Below are 17,793 nucleotides of genomic sequence, written 5' to 3' on the forward strand. Positions count from 1 at the left end.
TGATGTATGTTGAACTTGTATTTGTGTGAAGTGGCGATTGTAAGCCAACTCTTTATCCATTTCTTATTCGGTACATGGGATTGTGTGAAGATTACCCTCTTGTGACAAACCTACCATGCGGCTATGCCTCTAAGTCGTGCCCCGACACGTGGGAGATATAACCGCATTATGGGTGTTACAGGTTCTCTTCTTAATCAGCTCACCCAACTATCATTTTTAGGAAGTATGTTTGTATTAAATCACGAACAAATACAGAGTCTTTAATCCATACAAACACACCCTGACAAACACATAATAAACCAGGAAAACACAAACACCCTAACACAACCAGTAAAATACGAAGATCTCTGGAGTTTTGTGTCATCATTCCCAAACCTTGGGAGAAGACTTCTACAACACAAAAATCGGCAACCAAATCAAAGCATGCCAACATCTTCCATCACGACATAATCACCACCACACTGCTCCTTTTTTTCGCTCCGACGCCGAAAAGACATGGACACACATATGTATCCAACACACCTGCACCAGCCTTCGCCATCTGTGGCTTTGAGTACCGCTATATGTGTCCCTTCTAGATTGAAGATTACTAAAATCCAGTTTCGGCGCCATGGCCGGGACAACCACCCGGTCAAATCAGGACATCCCTCTAACAACAATACAAAGAAAGAGGAAGAACAACATCAGAAAATCATACCGACATGGAGGAGGAAGCCAACCATCTGAGGTCCAACCCGACCAGTGTCGGATGACCTCCTGACACCATAGCCCGCGACCTCGGCGACATCTAGGACCCCCTACCTCTCTGCTCCTAACGAAGGCAAGAACCTCGCCTGACCGTGAACGGAGTCCGACGAAACTTATTCAGACACGACGCCGCCGCAACAGCGTCTCCCTCAATCCTAACCCTACTAAGAACCCACCCAACACCAGAGATAGAGCATTAATTGCAGTTTTCACCCCACCTTAACGATCGAGCGAGGGATGAAATCTTTCAACGACTAGGGAGGCGTCACCTAAGGCCGATTCCAGTGGATCACTATAGAATCTTTGATACGTCTCCAACGTATCTATAATTTTTGATTGCTCCATTCTATATTATCTACTGTTTTGGACATTATTGGGCCTTATTATCCACTTTTATATTATTTTTGGGACTAACCTACTAACCGGAGGCCCAGCCCAGAATTGTTGTTTTTTGCCTATTTCAGAGTTTCGCAGAAAAGGAATATCAAACGGAGTCCAAACAGAATGAAACCTTCGGGAACATGATTTTCGGAACGAACATGATCTAGGAGACTTGGACCCTACGTCAAGAAATAAAGGAGGAAGCCACGAGGTAGGGGGCGCGCCTACCCCCCCCCTGTTGGGGAATGTAGTAATTTCAAAAAATTTACTACGCACACGCAAGATCATGGTGATGATAGCAACGAGAGGGGAGAGTGTGATCTACGTACCCTTGTAGACCGACAGCGGAAGCGTTAGCACAACACGGTTGATGTAGTCGTACGTCTTCACGGCCCGACCGATCAAGCACCGAAACTACGGCACCTCCGAGTTCTAGCACACGTTCAGCTCGATGACGATCCCCGGACTCCGATCCAGCAAAGTGTCGGGGAAGAGTTCCGTCAGCACGACGGCGTGGTGACGATCTTGATGTACTACCGTCGCAGGGCTTCGCCTAAGCACCGCTACAATATAATTGAGGACTATGGTGGAAGGGGGTGTTGGGGAAGGTAGTAATTTCAAAAAATTTCCTACGCACACGCAAGATCATGGTGATGCATAGCAACGAGGGGAGAGTATGATCTACGTACCCTTGTAGATCGCAACGGAAGCGTTGACACAACGTAGAGGAAGTAGTCGTACGTCTTCTTCCCGATCCGGCCGATCCAAGCACCGTTACTCCAGCACCTCCGAGTTCTTAGCACACGTACAGCTCGATGACGATCCCCAGGCTCCGATCCAGCAAAGCGTCGGGGAAGAGTTTCGTCAGCACGACGGCGTGGTGACGATCTTGATGTTCTACCAACGCAGGGCTTCGCCTAAGCACTACAACGATATGATCGAGGTGGAATATGGTGGCAGGGGGCACCGCACACGGCTAAGGAACGATCTCAATGATCAACTTGTGTGTCTAGAGGTGCCCCCTGCCTCCGTATATAAAGGAGCCAAGGGGGGAGGGGTGCGGCCAGCCCTATGGAGGCGCAGGAGGAGTCCTACTCCTACCGGGAGTAGGACTCCCCCCCCCAATCCTATTCCAACTAGGACTCCCAAGGGGGAAAGAGGGAGAGGGGTGGCCGGCCACCTCTCCTAGTCCTAATAGGACTAGGGGAGGGGGGAGGCGTGCAGCCCTTATGGGCAGCCCTTTCACCTTTCCACTAAGGCCCACTAAGGCCCATATGATTCCCGGGGGGTTCCGGTAACCTCCCGGTAATCCGGTAAAATCCTGATTTCACCCGGAACACTTCTGATGTCCAAACATAGGCTTCCAATATATCAATCTTTATGTCTCGACCATTCCGAGACTCCTCGTAATGTCCGTGATCACATCTGGGACTCCGAACAACCTTCGGTACATCAAAATGCATAAACTCATAATAACTGTCATCGTAACGTTAAGCGTGCGGACCCTATGGTTCGAGAACAATGCAGACATGACCGAGACACGTCTCCGGTCAATAACCAATAGCGGGACCTGGATGCCCATATTGGCTCCTACATATTCTACGAAGATCTTTATCGGTCAGACCGCATAACAACATACGTTGTTCCCTTTGTCATCGGTATGTTACTTGCCCGAGATTCGATCGTCGGTATCTCAATACCTAGTTCAATCTCGTTACTGGCAAGTCTCTTTACTCGTTCCGTAATACATCATCTCACAACTAATTCATTAGTTGCAATGCTTGCAAGGCTTATGTGATGTGCATTACCGAGAGGGCCCAGAGATACCTCTCCGACAATCAGAGTGACAAAACCTGATCTCGAAATACGCCAACCCAACATGTACCATTGGAGACACCTGTAGAGCACCTTTATAATCACCCAGTTACGTTGTGACGTTTGGTAGTACCCAAAGTGTTCCTCCGGTAAACGGGAGTTGCATAATCTCATAGTTATAGGAACATGTATAAGTCATGAAGAAAGCAATAGCAACATACTAAACGATCGGGTGCTAAGCTAATGGAATGGGTCATGTCAATCAGATCATTCAACTAATGATGTGACCTCGTTAATCAAATAACAACTCTTTGTTCATGGTTAGGAAACATAACCATCTTTGATTAACGAGCTAGTTAAGTAGAGGCATACTAGTGACACTCTGTTTGTCTATGTATTCACACATGTATTATGTTTCCGGTTAATACAATTCTAGCATGAATAATAAACATTTATCATGATATAAGGAAATAAATAATAACTTTATTATTGCCTCTAGGGCATATTTCCTTCAGTCTCCCACTTGCACTAGAGTCAATAATCTAGATTACACAGTAATGATTCTAACACCCATGGAGCCTTGGTGCTGATCATGTTTTGCTCGTGGAAGAGGCTTAGTCAACGGGTCTGCAACATTCAGATCCATATGTATCTTGCAAATCTCTATGTCTCCCACCTGGACTAGATCCCGGATGGAATTGAAGCGTCTCTTGATGTGTTTGGTCCTCTTGTGAAATCTGGATTCCTTTGCCAAGGCAATTGCACCAGTATTGTCACAAAAGATTTTCATTGGACCCGATGCACTAGGTATGACACCTAGATCGGATATGAACTCCTTCATCCAGACTCCTTCGTTCGCTGCTTCCGAAGCAGCTATGTACTCCGCTTCACATGTAGATCCTGCTACGACGCTTTGTTTAGAACTGCACCAACTGACAGCTCCACCGTTCAATGTAAACACGTATCCGGTTTGCGATTTAGAATCGTCCGGATCAGTGTCAAAGCTTGCATCAACATAACCTTTCACGGTGAGCTCTTTGTCACCTCCATATACGAGAAACATATCCTTAGTCCTTTTCAGGTATTTCAGGATGTTCTTGACCGCTGTCTAGTGATCCACTCCTGGATTACTTTGGTACCTCCCTGCTAAACTTATAGCAAGGCACACATCAGGTCTGGTACACATCATTGCATACATGATAGAGCCTATGGCTGAAGCATAGGGAACATCTTTCATTTTCTCTCTATCTTCTGCAGTGGTCGGGCATTGAGTCTTACTCAACTTCACACCTTGTAACACAGGCAAGAACCCTTTCTTTGCTTGATCCATTTTGAACTTCTTCAAAATCTTGTCAAGGTATGTGCTTTGTGAAAGTCCAATTAAGCGTCTTGATCTATCTCTATAGATCTTTATGCCTAATATGTAAGCAGCTTCACCGAGGTCTTTCATTGAAAAACTTTTATTCAAGTATCCCTTTATGCTATCCAGAAATTCTATATCATTTCCAATCAGTAATATGTCATCCACATATAATATCAGAAATGCTACAGAGCTCCCACTCACTTTCTTGTAAATACAGGCTTCTCCGAAAGTCTGTATAAAACCAAATGCTTTGATCACACTATCAAAGCGTTTATTCCAACTCCGAGAGGCTTGCACCAGTCCATAAATGGATCGCTGGAGCTTGCACACTTTGTTAGCTCCCTTTGGATCGACAAAACCTTCTGGTTGCATCATATACAACTCTTCTTCCAGAAATCCATTCAGGAATGCAGTTTTGACATCCATCTGCCAAATTTCATAATCATAAAATGCGGCAATTGCTAACATGATTCGGACAGACTTAAGCATCGCTACGGGTGAGAAGGTCTCATCGTAGTCAACCCCTTTAACTTGTCGAAAACCTTTCGCGACAAGTCGAGCTTTGTAGACAGTAACATTACCGTCAGCGTCAGTCTTCTTCTTGAAGATCCATTTATTCTCAATTGCTTGCCGATCATCGGGCAAGTCAACCAAAGTCCATACTTTGTTCTCATACATGGATCCCATCTCAGATTTCATGGCTTCAAGCCACTTTGCGGAATCTGGGCTCACCATCGCTTCTTCATAGTTCGTAGGTTCATCATGATCTAGTAGCATGACTTCCAGAACAGGATTACCGTACCACTCTGGTGCGGATCTTACTCTGGTTGATCTACGAGGTTCAGTAGTATCTTGATCTGAAGTTTCATGATCATTATCATTAGCTTCCTCACTAACTGGTGTAGGTGTCACTGAAACAGTTTTCTGTGATGTACTACTTTCCAGTAAGGGAGTAGGTACAGTTACCTCGTCAAGTTCTACTTTGCTCCCACTCACTTCTTTCGAGAGAAACTCCTTCTCTGGAAAGGATCCATTCTTAGCAATGAATGTCTTACCTTCGGATCTGTGATAGAAGGTGTACCCAACAGTCTCCTTTGGGTATCCTATGAAGACACATTTCTCCGATTTGGGTTCGAGCTTATCAGGTTGAAGCTTTTTCACATAAGCATCGCAGCCCCAAACTTTAAGAAACGACAATTTTGGTTTCTTGCCAAACCATAGTTCATACGGCGTCGTCTCAACGGATTTTGACGGTGCCCTGTTTAACGTGAATGCGGCCGTCTCTAAAGCATAACCCCAAAACGATAGCGGTAAATCTGTAAGAGACATCATAGATCGCACCATATCTAGTAAAGTACGATTACGACGTTCGGACACATCATTACGCTGTGGTGTTCCGGGTGGCGTGAGTTTGCGAAACTATTCCACAGTTTTTCAAATGTACACCAAACTCATAACTCAAATATTCTCCTCCACGATCAGATCGTAGAAACTTTATTTTCTTGTTACGATGATTTTCAACTTCACTCTGAAATTCTTTGAACTTTTCAAATGTTTCAGACTTATGTTTCATTAAGTAGATATACCCATATCTGCTTAAATCATCTGTGAAGGTGAGAAAATAACGATATCCGCCACGAGCCTCAATATTCATCGGACCACATACATCGGTATGTATGATTTCCAACAAATCTATTGCTCTCTCCATAGTACCGGAGAACGGTGTTTTAGTCATCTTGCCCATGAGGCACGGTTCACAAGTACCAAGTGATTCATAATCAAGTGGTTCCAAAAGTCCATCAGTATGGAGTTTCTTCATGCGCTTTACACCGATATGACCTAAACGACAGTGCCACAAATAAGTTGCACTTTCATTATCAACTCTGCATCTTTTGGCTTCAATATTATGAATATGTGTATTACTACTATCGAGATTCAATAAGAATAGACCACTCTTCAAGGGTGCATGACCATAAAAGATATTACTCATATAAATAGAACAACCATTATTCTCTGATTTAAATGAATAACCGTCTCGCATTAAACAAGATCCAGATATAATGTTCATGCTCAACGCTGGCACCAAATAACAATTATTTAGGTCTAATATTAATCCCGAAGGTAGATGTAGAGGTAGCGTGCCGACCGCGATCACATCGACTTTGGAACCATTTCCCACGCGCATCGTCACCTCGTCCTTTGCCAGTGCCCGCTTATTCCGTAGTCCCTGTTTCGAGTTGCAAATATTAGCAACAGAACCAGTATCAAATACCCAGGTGCTACTGCGAGCTCTAGTAAGGTACACATCAATAACATGTATATCACATATACCTTTGTTCACCTTGCCATCCTTCTTATCCGCCAAATACTTGGGGCAGTTCCGCTTCCAGTGACCAGTCTGCTTGCAGTAGAAGCACTCAGTTTCAGGCTTAGGTCCAGACTTGGGTTTCTTCTCCTGAGCAGCAACTTGCTTGCTGTTCTTCTTGAAGTTCCCCTTTTTCTTCCCTTTGCCCTTTTTCTTGAAACTAGTGGTCTTGTTAACCATCAACACTTGATGCTCCTTCTTGATTTCTACCTCCGCAGCTTTCAGCATTGCGAAGAGCTCGGGAATAGTCTTGTTCATCCCTTGCATATTATAGTTCATCACAAAGCTCTTGTAGCTTGGTGGCAGTGATTGGAGAATTCTGTCAATGACGCAATCATCTGGAAGATTAACTCCCAATTGAATCAAGTGATTATTATACCCAGACATTTTGAGTATATGCTCACTGACAGAACTGTTCTCCTCCATCTTGCAGCTATAGAACTTATTGGAGACTTCATATCTCTCAATCCGGGCATTTGCTTGAAATATTAACTTCAACTCCTGGAACATCTCATATGCTCCATGACGTTCAAAACGTCGTTGAAGTCCCGATTCTAAGCCGTAAAGCATGGCACACTGAACTATCGAGTAGTCATCAGCTTTGCTCTGCCAGACGTTCATAACATCTGGAGTTGCTCCAGCAGCAGGCCTGGCACCCAGCGGTGCTTCCAGGACGTAATTCTTCTGAGCAGCAATGAGGATAATCCTCAAGTTACGGACCCAGTCCGTATAATTGCTACCATCATCTTTCAACTTTGCTTTCTCAAGGAACGCATTAAAATTCAACGGAACAACAGCACGAGCCATCTATCTACAATCAACATAAAAAAGCAAGATACTATCAGATACTAAGTTCATGATAAGTTTAAGTTCAATTAATCATATTACTTAAGAACTCCCACTTAGATAGACATCCCTCTAATCCTCTAAGTGATCACGTGATCCATATCAACTAAACCATGTCCGATCATCACATGAGATGGAGTAGTTTCAATGGTGAACATCACTATGTTGATCATATCTACTATATGATTCACGCTCGACCTTTCGGTCTCAGTGTTCCGAGGCCATATCTGTTATATGCTTGGCTCGTCAAGTATAACCTGAGTATTCCGCGTGTGCAACTGTTTTGCACCCGTTGTATTTGAACGTAGAGCCTATCACACCCGATCATCACGTGGTGTCTCAGCACGAAGAACTTTGGCAACGGTGCATACTCAGGGAGAACACTTCTTGATAATTTAGTGAGAGATCATCTTATAATGCTACCGTCAATCAAAGCAAGATAAGATGCATAAAAAGATAAACATCACATGCAATCAATATAAGTGATATGATATGGCCATCATCATCTTGTGCTTGTGATCTCCATCTCTGAAGCACCGTTATGATCACCATCGTCACCGGCGCGACACCTTGATCTCCATCGTAGCATCGTTGTCGTCTCGCCAATCTTATGCTTCCACGACTATCACTACCGTTTAGTAATAAAGTAAAGCATTACATCGCGATTGCATTGCATACAATAAAGCGACAACCATATGGCTCCTGCCAGTTGCCGATAACTCGGTTACAAAACATGATCATCTCATACAATAAAATTCAGCATCATGCCTTGACCATATCACATCACAACATGCCCTGCAAAAACAAGTTAGACGTCCTCTACTTTGTTGTTGCATGTTTTACGTGGCTGCTACGGGCTTAAGCAAGAACCAATCTCACCTACGCATCAAAACCACAACGATAGTTTGTCAAATAGACTCCGTTTTAACCTTCGCAAGGACCGGGCGTAGCCACACTCGGTTCAACTAAAGTTGGAGAGACAGTCGCCCGCAAGCCATCTATGTGCAAAGCACGTCGAGGGAACCGGTCTCGCGTAAGCGTACGCGTAAGGTTGGTCCGGGTCGTCTCGTCCAACAATACCGCCGAACCAAAGTATTACATGCTGGTAGGCAGTATGACTTGTATCGTCCACAACTCACTTGTGTTCTACTCGTGCAAATAATATCAAACCATAAAACCTAGGCTCGGATGCCACTGTTGGGGAACGTAGTAATTTCCAAAAAATTTCCTATGCACACACAAGATCATGGTGATGCATAGCAACGAGGGGAGAGTATGATCTACATACCCTTGTAGATCGCAACGGAAGCGTTGACACAACGTAGAGGAAGTAGTCGTACGTCTTCTTCCCGATCCGACCTATCCAAGCACCGTTACTCCAGCACCTCCGAGTTCTTAGCACACGTACAGCTCGATGACGATCCCCGGGCTCTGATCCAGCAAAGCGTCGGGGAAGAGTTTCGTCAGCACGACGGCATGGTGACGATCTTGATGTTCTACCGACGCAGGGCTTCGCCTAAGCACTACAACGATATGATCGAGGTGGAATATGGTGGCAGGGGGCACCGCACACGGCTAAGGAACGATCTCAATGATCAACTTGTGTGTCTAGAGGTGCCCCCTGCCTCCGTATATAAAGGAGCCAAGGGGGGAGGGGTGCGGCCAGCCCTATGGAGGCGCAGGAGGAGTCCTACTCCTACCGGGAGTAGGACTCCCCCCCCCCCAATCCTATTCCAACTAGGACTCCCAAGGGGGAAAGAGGGAGAGGGGTGGCCGGCCACCTCTCCTAGTCCTAATAGGACTAGGGGAGGGGGGAGGCGCGCAGCCCTTATGGGCAGCCCTTTCACCTTTCCACTAAGGCCCACTAAGGCCCATATGACTCTCGAGGGGTTCCGGTAACCTCCCGGTAATCCGGTAAAATCCTGATTTCACCCGGAACACTTCCGATGTCCAAACGTAGGCTTCCAATATATCAATCTTTATGTCTTGACCATTCCGAGACTCCTCGTAATGTCCGTGATCACATCCGGGACTCCGAACAACCTTCGGTACATCAAAATGCATAAACTCATAATAACTGTCATCGTAACGTTAAGCGTGCGGACCCTACGGTTCGAGAACAATGCAGACATGACCGAGACACGTCTCCGGTTAATAACCAATAGCGGGACCTGGATGCCCATATTGGCTCCTACATATTCTACGAAGATCTTTATCGGTCAGACCGCATAACAACATACGTTGTTCCCTTTGTCATCGGTATGTTACTTGCCCGAGATTCGATCGTCGGTATCCAATACCTAGTTCAATCTCGTTACCGGCAAGTCTCTTTACTCGTTCTGTAATACATCATTTCACAACTAACATATTAGTTGTAGTGCTTGCAAGGCTTATGTGATGTGTATTACCGAGAGGGCCCAGAGATACCTCTCCGACAATCGGAGTGACAAAACCTAATCTCGAAATACGCCAACCCAACATGTACCATTGGAGACACCTGTAGTACTCCTTTATAATCACCCAGTTACGTTGTGACGTTTGGTAGTACCCAAAGTGTTCCTCCGGTAAACGGGAGTTGCATAATCTCATAGTTATAGGAACATGTATAAGTCATGAAGAAAGCAATAGCAACATACTAAACGATCGGGTGCTAAGCTAATGGAATGGGTCATGTCAATCAGATCATTCAACTAATGATGTGACCTCGTTAATCAAATAACAACTCTTTGTTCATGGTTAGGAAACATAACCATCTTTGATTAACGAGCTAGTCAAGTAGAGGCATACTAGTGACACTCTGTTTGTCTATGTATTCACACATGTATTATGTTTCCGGTTAATACAATTCTAGCATGAATAATAAACATTTATCATGATATAAGGAAATAAACAATAACTTTATTATTGCCTCTAGGGCATATTTCCTTGAGGGGGCACCGCACACGGTTAAGAATATGATCATGTGGATCAACTTGTGTGTCTAGGGGTGCCCCTGCCCCCGTATATAAAGGATCAAAGGGGGGGTGCGGCCGGCCAGGAGGAGGGCGCGCCAGGAGGAGTCCTACTCCCACCGGGAGTAGGATTCCCCCCTTTCCTAGTTGGAATAGGATTCGGGAGGGGCAAAGAGGAGAGAGAGAAGGAAGGGGGGCGCCACCCCCCTCTCCTTATCCTATTCGGACTAGGGGGGAGGGGCGCGCGGCCCAGCCCTGGCCACCTCTCCTCTCTTCCACTAAAGCCCACTAAGGCCCATATACCTCCCGGGGGGTTCCGGTAACCTCCCAGTAGTCCGATAAAATCCCGATTTCACCCGGAACACTTCCGATATCCAAATATAGGCTTCCAATATATCAATCTTTATGTCTCGACCATTTCGAGACTCCTTGTCATGTCCGTGATCACATCCGGGACTCCGAACAAACTTCGGTACATCAAAATGCATAAACTCATAATATAACTGTCATCGAAACCTTAAGCGTGCGGACCCTACGGGTTCGAGAACAATGTAGACATGACCGAGACACGTCTCCGGTCAATAACCAATAGCGTGTAATGCCCGGATGATCATGCTACAGTAATCCCACGCTAATCATGCCATGACACCTCGGTTACTGTTGCTAACCTCGCAATGATTCGAAACTGTTTCAAATTTAAATTCTAAATAAGACAAACGACAAAAGTTTTCAAAATATTAAACAAAAATGTTCGGTGTGTGACTAATATTGCAAGGGTAATTATCGTAAAGAAAACACATTTTTATAAAATGCCTAAATGACTTAAAATGAAATAAAACAGAGAGAAAATAAATAAAAGAAAGAAAATGCAAAAGGGAAAAACAAACAGAAAAAAAAGAGGAGAAAGCCCCCCCCCCCGACCCCTTGGGCTTCGGCCCATCAGGCCACAGCCGATTCGGCCGGCCCACCCCGCCGCGCCCTTATCCCCCCCACTGTCCCCCACCACTCCACCGACACTCTCACTCTCCCCCCCACGAAAATATCCCTCTCTCCCCGACTAGATCGGGATCGAGGGAGGAGGACCTCGCCGCCGCCCGGATCGCCGTTGCCGACCATCACCTCGCCGGCGCCCCCTCCACCACCGGCCTGCCTCCCCATCAACCTCGTCGTCTCCGTCATCCTCCCCAAGCCCCATTGCCTTGTCCCCTGCGACCCACCGTGAGGACCCCTTCTCTCCTCCTTTCCCTCTGTCGCCGGCGCCTTTTGCGACGCCTCGGCCTCCTCTACCGCGTGCATGCCCGCGCCGTCGCCTGGGCCGTGCCGCCACCGCCACCGGCGCGGCGGCGCCGCGCCGCGCGTGCCCTGCAGCGCCCCCCCGCCACCGTTGTTGCTTCGCTGCGCCGACCGCCCCCTCCTCGCCGGCCCCGCTGCTCGCCCGCCTGCGCCGCCGCGCGCCTCCAGCAGCCCCCGTGCTAAGCCCCCCCCCCCCCCCGCCCTGACTGGCCTCGCTACACCGCCCCCGCCCTACTCCGGTCACCGGAGCCAGGCCGCGCGCCCGCCCCTTCGCCCACTGGCTGCAGCGCCCGCACGGGCGCCCCACGCCCGCTAAGGCCCCGGACCAATGACATATGGGCCCCACCCCAGAGAACGTCTCCAAAAAAGGGTTTTAAAAAAAAGAATAATAAATAATAAATAATAACTAAAAATAAACTTAATTAAATAAATAAATAAATTAAGTTAATTAATCCTAGTTAATTAATCTAATTAATCTGTTAGTTTAATTAAACAGTAGTTTGTTTAGCCTAAACCCTAATTAAGTCTAAACAGTGTATGACCGGTGGGTCCCACTGGACCCACGCATCAGTTGACCCAGTCAACCCCTGTTGACTGGTGACGTCAGCATGACATCATGCTGATGTCATAAATCCAAATTTCAAATTAAATTAATTAATTAATTAAATTCCAGAAATTTGTAAAATCTTTAGAAAATCATATCTTTTAATCCGTAACTCGGATTAAATTATTTTCAACATGAAAGTTGCTCAGAACGACGAGACGAATTTGGATACGCAGCCCGTTCGTCCGCCACGCATCCCTAACCTATCAAACTCGCAACTTTTCCCCTTCGGCTCCTCTGCCCGTAAACGTGAAACACCGGGAATACTTTTCCGGATGTTTCCCCCTTCACCGGTATCACCTCATACCGCGTTAGGGCACCTCTAGCACCGATACTTGTCATGTCATGCATGGTCATGCATTTGTTTGCATTATATTTATTGTTTCTTCCCCCTCTTCTCTCGCTAGACATCGAGACCGACGCCGCTGCTACCCAGTACGACTACGGTGTTGACGACCCCTCTCTCTTGCCAGAGCAACTAGGCAAGCCCCCCCCCCCTTTGATCACCAGATATCGCCTACTCTTTTCTCTACTGCTTGCATTAGAGTAGTGTAGCATGTTACTGCTTTTCGTTAATCCTATTCTGATGCATAGCCTGTCCTTACTACTACTGTTGTTACCTTTACCTGCTATCCTACTGCTTAGTATAGGATGCTAGTGTTCCATCAGTGGCCCTACACTCTTTTCCGTCTGTCTTGCTATACTACTGGGCCGTGATCACTTCGGGAGGTGATCACGGGCATATACTATATACTTTACACAGTTACATTACCTGTGATACTGTTCGGAGATGGGGGCTGAAGGGGCAGGTGGCTCCATCCCGGTAGAGGTGGGCCTGGGTTCCCGACGGCCCCCGACGGTTACTTTGTGGCGGAGCGACAAGGCAGGTTGAGACCACCTAGGAGAGAGGTGGGCCTGGCCCTGGTCGGCATTCGTAGATACTTAACATGTTTAACGAGATCTTGGTATTTGATCTGAGTCTGGCTACTGGCCTATACGCACTAACCATCTACGCGGGGACAGTTATGGGCACTCGACGTCATGGTATCAGCCGAAGCCTTCGTGACGTCAGCAACGAAGCGGCGCGCGCTGGATTGGACTGGAACGCCTACTAGGCTAGGTCTGCTTCCGGCCGCCCACGCAACGTGCAGGTGTGCTAAGGGCGATGGGCCCAGACCCCTGGGCGCTTAGGTTTAGACCGGCGTGCTGACCTCTCTGTTAGTCTAGGTGGGGCTGCGACGTGTTGATCTTCCGAGGCCGGGCATGACCCAGGAAAGTGTGTCCGGCCAAATGGGATCGAGCGTGTTGGGTTATGTGGTGCACCCCTGCAGGGAAGTTAATCTAATCGAATAGCCGTGATCTTCGGTAACAGGACGACTTGGAGTTGTACCTTGACCTTATGACAACTAGAACCGGATACTTAATAAAACACACCCTTCCAAGTGCCAGATACAACCAGTGATCGCTCTCTCACAAGGCGACGAGGAGAGGATCATCGGTTAGGGTTATGCTATGCGATGCTACTTGGAGGACTTCAGTCTACTCTCTTCTACATGCTGCAAGATGGAGGTGGCCAGAAGCGTAGTCTTCGACAGGATTAGCTATCCCCCTCTTATTCTGGCTTTCTGCAGTTCAGTCCATCGATATGGCCCTTTACACATTTACCCATGCATATGTAGTGTAGCTCCTTGCTTGCGAGTACTTTGGATGAGTACTCACGGTTGCTTTCTTCCTCTTTTCCCCTATCCCTTCTACCCGGTTGTCGCAACCAGATGTTGGAGCCCAGGATCCAGACGCCATCGTCGACGACGACTCCTACTACACCGGAGGTGCCTACTACTACGTGCTGCCCGCTGACGACGACCAGGAGTAGTTTAGGAGGATCCCAGGCAGGAGGCCTGCGCCTCTTCCGATCTGTATCCCCGTTTGTGCTAGCCTTCTTAAGGCAAACTTGTTTATCTTATGTCTGTACTCAGATATTGTTGCTTCCGCTGACTCGTCTATGATCGAGCTCTTGTATTCGAGCCCTCGAGGCCCCTGGCTTGTAATATGATGCTTGTATGACTTTTTTTTATTTGTAGAGTTGTGTTGTGATATCTTCCCGTGAGTCCTTGACCTTGATCGTACACATTTGCGTGCATGATTAGTGTACGGTCAAATCGGGGGCGTCACATAGCGGAACCTGGATGCTCATATTGGCTCCTACATATTCTACGAAGATCTTTTATCGGTCAGACCGCATAACAACATACGTTGTTCCCTTTGTCATCGGTATGTTACTTGCCCGAGATTCGATCGTCGGTATCTCAATACCTAGTTCAATCTCGTTACCGGCAAGTCTCTTTACTCGTTCCGTAATACATCATCTCACAACTAACTCATTAGTTGCAATGCTTGCAAGGCTTATGTGATGTGCATTACCGAGAGGGCCCAGAGATACCTCTCCGACAATCAGAGTGACAAATCCTAATCTCGAAATACGCCAACCCAACATGTACCTTTGGAGACACCTGTAGAGCACCTTTATAATCACCCAGTTACGTTGTGACGTTTGGTAGCACACAAAGTGTTCCTCCGGCAAACGGGAGTTGCATAATCTCATAGTCATAGGAACATGTATAAGTCATGAAGAAAGCAATAGCAACATACTAAACGATCGGGTGCTAAGCTAATGGAATGGGTCATGTCAATCAGATCATTCACCTAATGATGTGATCCCGTTAATCACATAACAACTCTTTGTCCATGGTTAGGAAACATAACCATCTTTGATTAACGAGCTAGTCAAGTAGAGGCATACTAGTGACACTCTGTTTGTCTACGTATTCACACATGTATTATGTTTCCGGTTAATACAATTCTAGCATGAATAATAAACATTTATCATGATATAAGGAAATAAATAATAACTTTATTATTGCCTCTAGGGCATATTTCCTTCAGTCTCCCACTTGCACTAGAGTCAATAATCTAGATTACACAGTAATGATTCTAACACCCATGGAGCCTTGGTGCTGATCATGTTTTGCTTGTGGAAGAGGCTTAGTCAACAGGTCTGCTACATAACCCCATCATCATATTCTATTCCACCCATAGTGCTATGTCTATGGCTCGCGCTCATATATTGCGTGAAAGTTTATAGGTTTGAGATTACTAAAGTATGAAACAATTTCTTGACTTGTCATCGGGGTTGTGCATGATGAGAGCATTCTTGTGTGACGAAAATGGAGCATGACTAAACTATATGATTTTGTAGGGATGAACTTTCTTTGGCCATGTTATTTTGAGAAGACATAATTTCTTAGTTAGTATGCTTGAAGTATTATTATTTTTATGTCAATATGAACTTTTATCTTGAATCTTTCAGATCTGAATATTCATACCAAAATTAAGAAGAATTACATTGAAATTATGCCAAGTAGCCCTCCACATCAAAAATTATCTTTTTTTATCATTTACCTACTCGAGGACGAGCAGGAATTAAGCTTGGGGATGCTTGATACGTCTCCAACGTATCTATAATTTTTGATTGCTCCATGCTATATTATCTACTGTTTTGGATATTATTGGGCGTTATTATCCACTTTTATATTATTTTTTGGACTAACCTATTAACCGGAGGCCCAGCCCAGAATTGTTGTTTTTTGCCTATTTCAGAGTTTCGTAGAAAAGGAATATCGAACGGAGTCCAAACGGAATGAAACCTTCGGGAACGTGATTTTCGGAACAAACATGATCCAGGAGACTTGGACCCTATGTCAAGAAATAAAGGAGGAAGCCATGAGGTAGGGGGCGCGCCTACCCCCCCCCCCCTCTCAAGCGCGCCCTCCACCATCGTGGGCCCCATGTTGCTCCACTGACGTACTCCTTCCTCCTATATATACCTATGTACCCTCAAACGATCAGGGACGGAGCCAAAAACTTAATTCCACCGCCGCAACCTTCTGTATCCACGAGATCCCATCTTGGGGCCTGTTTCGGAGCTCAGCCGGAGGGGGCATCCATCACGGAGGGCTTCTACATCAACACCATAGCCTCTCCGATGAAGTGTGAGTAGTTTACCTCAGACCTTCGGGTCCATAGTTATTAGCTAGATGGCTTCTTCTTTCTTTTTGGATCTCAATACAACATTCTCCCCCTCTCTTGTGGAGATCTATTCGATGTAATCTTCTTTTTGCGGTGTGTTTGTTGAGACCAATGAATTATGCGTTTATAATCAAGATTATCTATGAACAATATTTGAATCTTCTCTGAATTCTTTTATGTATGATTGGTTATCTTTGCAAGTCTCTTCGAATTATCAGTTTGGTTTGGCCTACTAGATTGATTTTTCTTGCAATGGGAGAAGTGTTTAGCTTTAGGTTCAATCTTGCGGTGTCCTTTCCCAGTGACAGTAGGGGCAGTAAGGCACGTATTGTATTGTTGCTATCGAGGATAACAAGATGATGTTTTTATCATATTGCATGAATTTATCCTTCTACATCATGTCATCTTGCTTAAGGCGTTACTCTATTTTCATGAACTTAATACTCTAGATGCATGCTGGATAGCGATCGATAAGTGGAGTAATAGTAGTAGATGCAGGCAGGAGTCGGTCTACTTGTCTCGAACGTGATGCCTATATACACGATCAACCCTAGATATTCTTATAACTATGCTCAATTCTGTCAATTGTTCAACAGTAATTCGTTCACTCACCGTAAAAATACTTATACTCTTGAGAGAAGCCACTAGTGAAACCTATGGCCCCGGGGTCTATCTTTATCATATTAATCTTCCAATACCTAGTTATTTCCTTTACTTTTTTTACTTTGCTTTTATTTTACTTTGCATCTTAATCACAAAAATACCAAAAATATTACTCTATCATATCTACCGACTCGCGCGAACTTCCTACTGGATTGATACCTTAGTTCTTAAAAACTGAGGAAAATACTTACGCTACTTTGCTGCATCATCCTTTCCTCTTCAAGGAAATCCAACGCAATGCTTAAGAGATAGCAATCTGTGGAGAGAGAAGGAATCAACGTCGGCACCGGTGGATCGCAAAGGGACTCGCTCCTGTTCGCCTAACCACTCGCAAGATGCAGCGTACCCAACAATTATTTGATGCATTAGCTTCACATACTATAACGTTCTACTGTCACGAACAGGGATCTTCCTAAAACAACCGCAAGATCACTGTCATCCAAAGAACAGAATAGTGAATCTCTGTAAACAAATATAACAGTAGTGATCTAAACACTCTTATATTTCTTTACGAAGGGAGTACTATGAAATTTGCATCACTGGGTCAATGTCTCTCTGGACTTCTCTTTTGCCTCTCCCAGAGTTATTCTTCCACTGTTCCAGCATCCTCCAGTTCAATACCTTCATCCTCCTTTCATGGACTGGCACGGGCAAGCAGCGATGTCTAGAGCAAGAGATG

The sequence above is a fragment of the Triticum urartu genome, chromosome 3A (assembly GCF_056163025.1).
Source record: "Triticum urartu cultivar PI428250 chromosome 3A, HENAU_Tu73, whole genome shotgun sequence".
NCBI classification, from domain to species: Eukaryota; Viridiplantae; Streptophyta; class Magnoliopsida; order Poales; family Poaceae; genus Triticum; species Triticum urartu.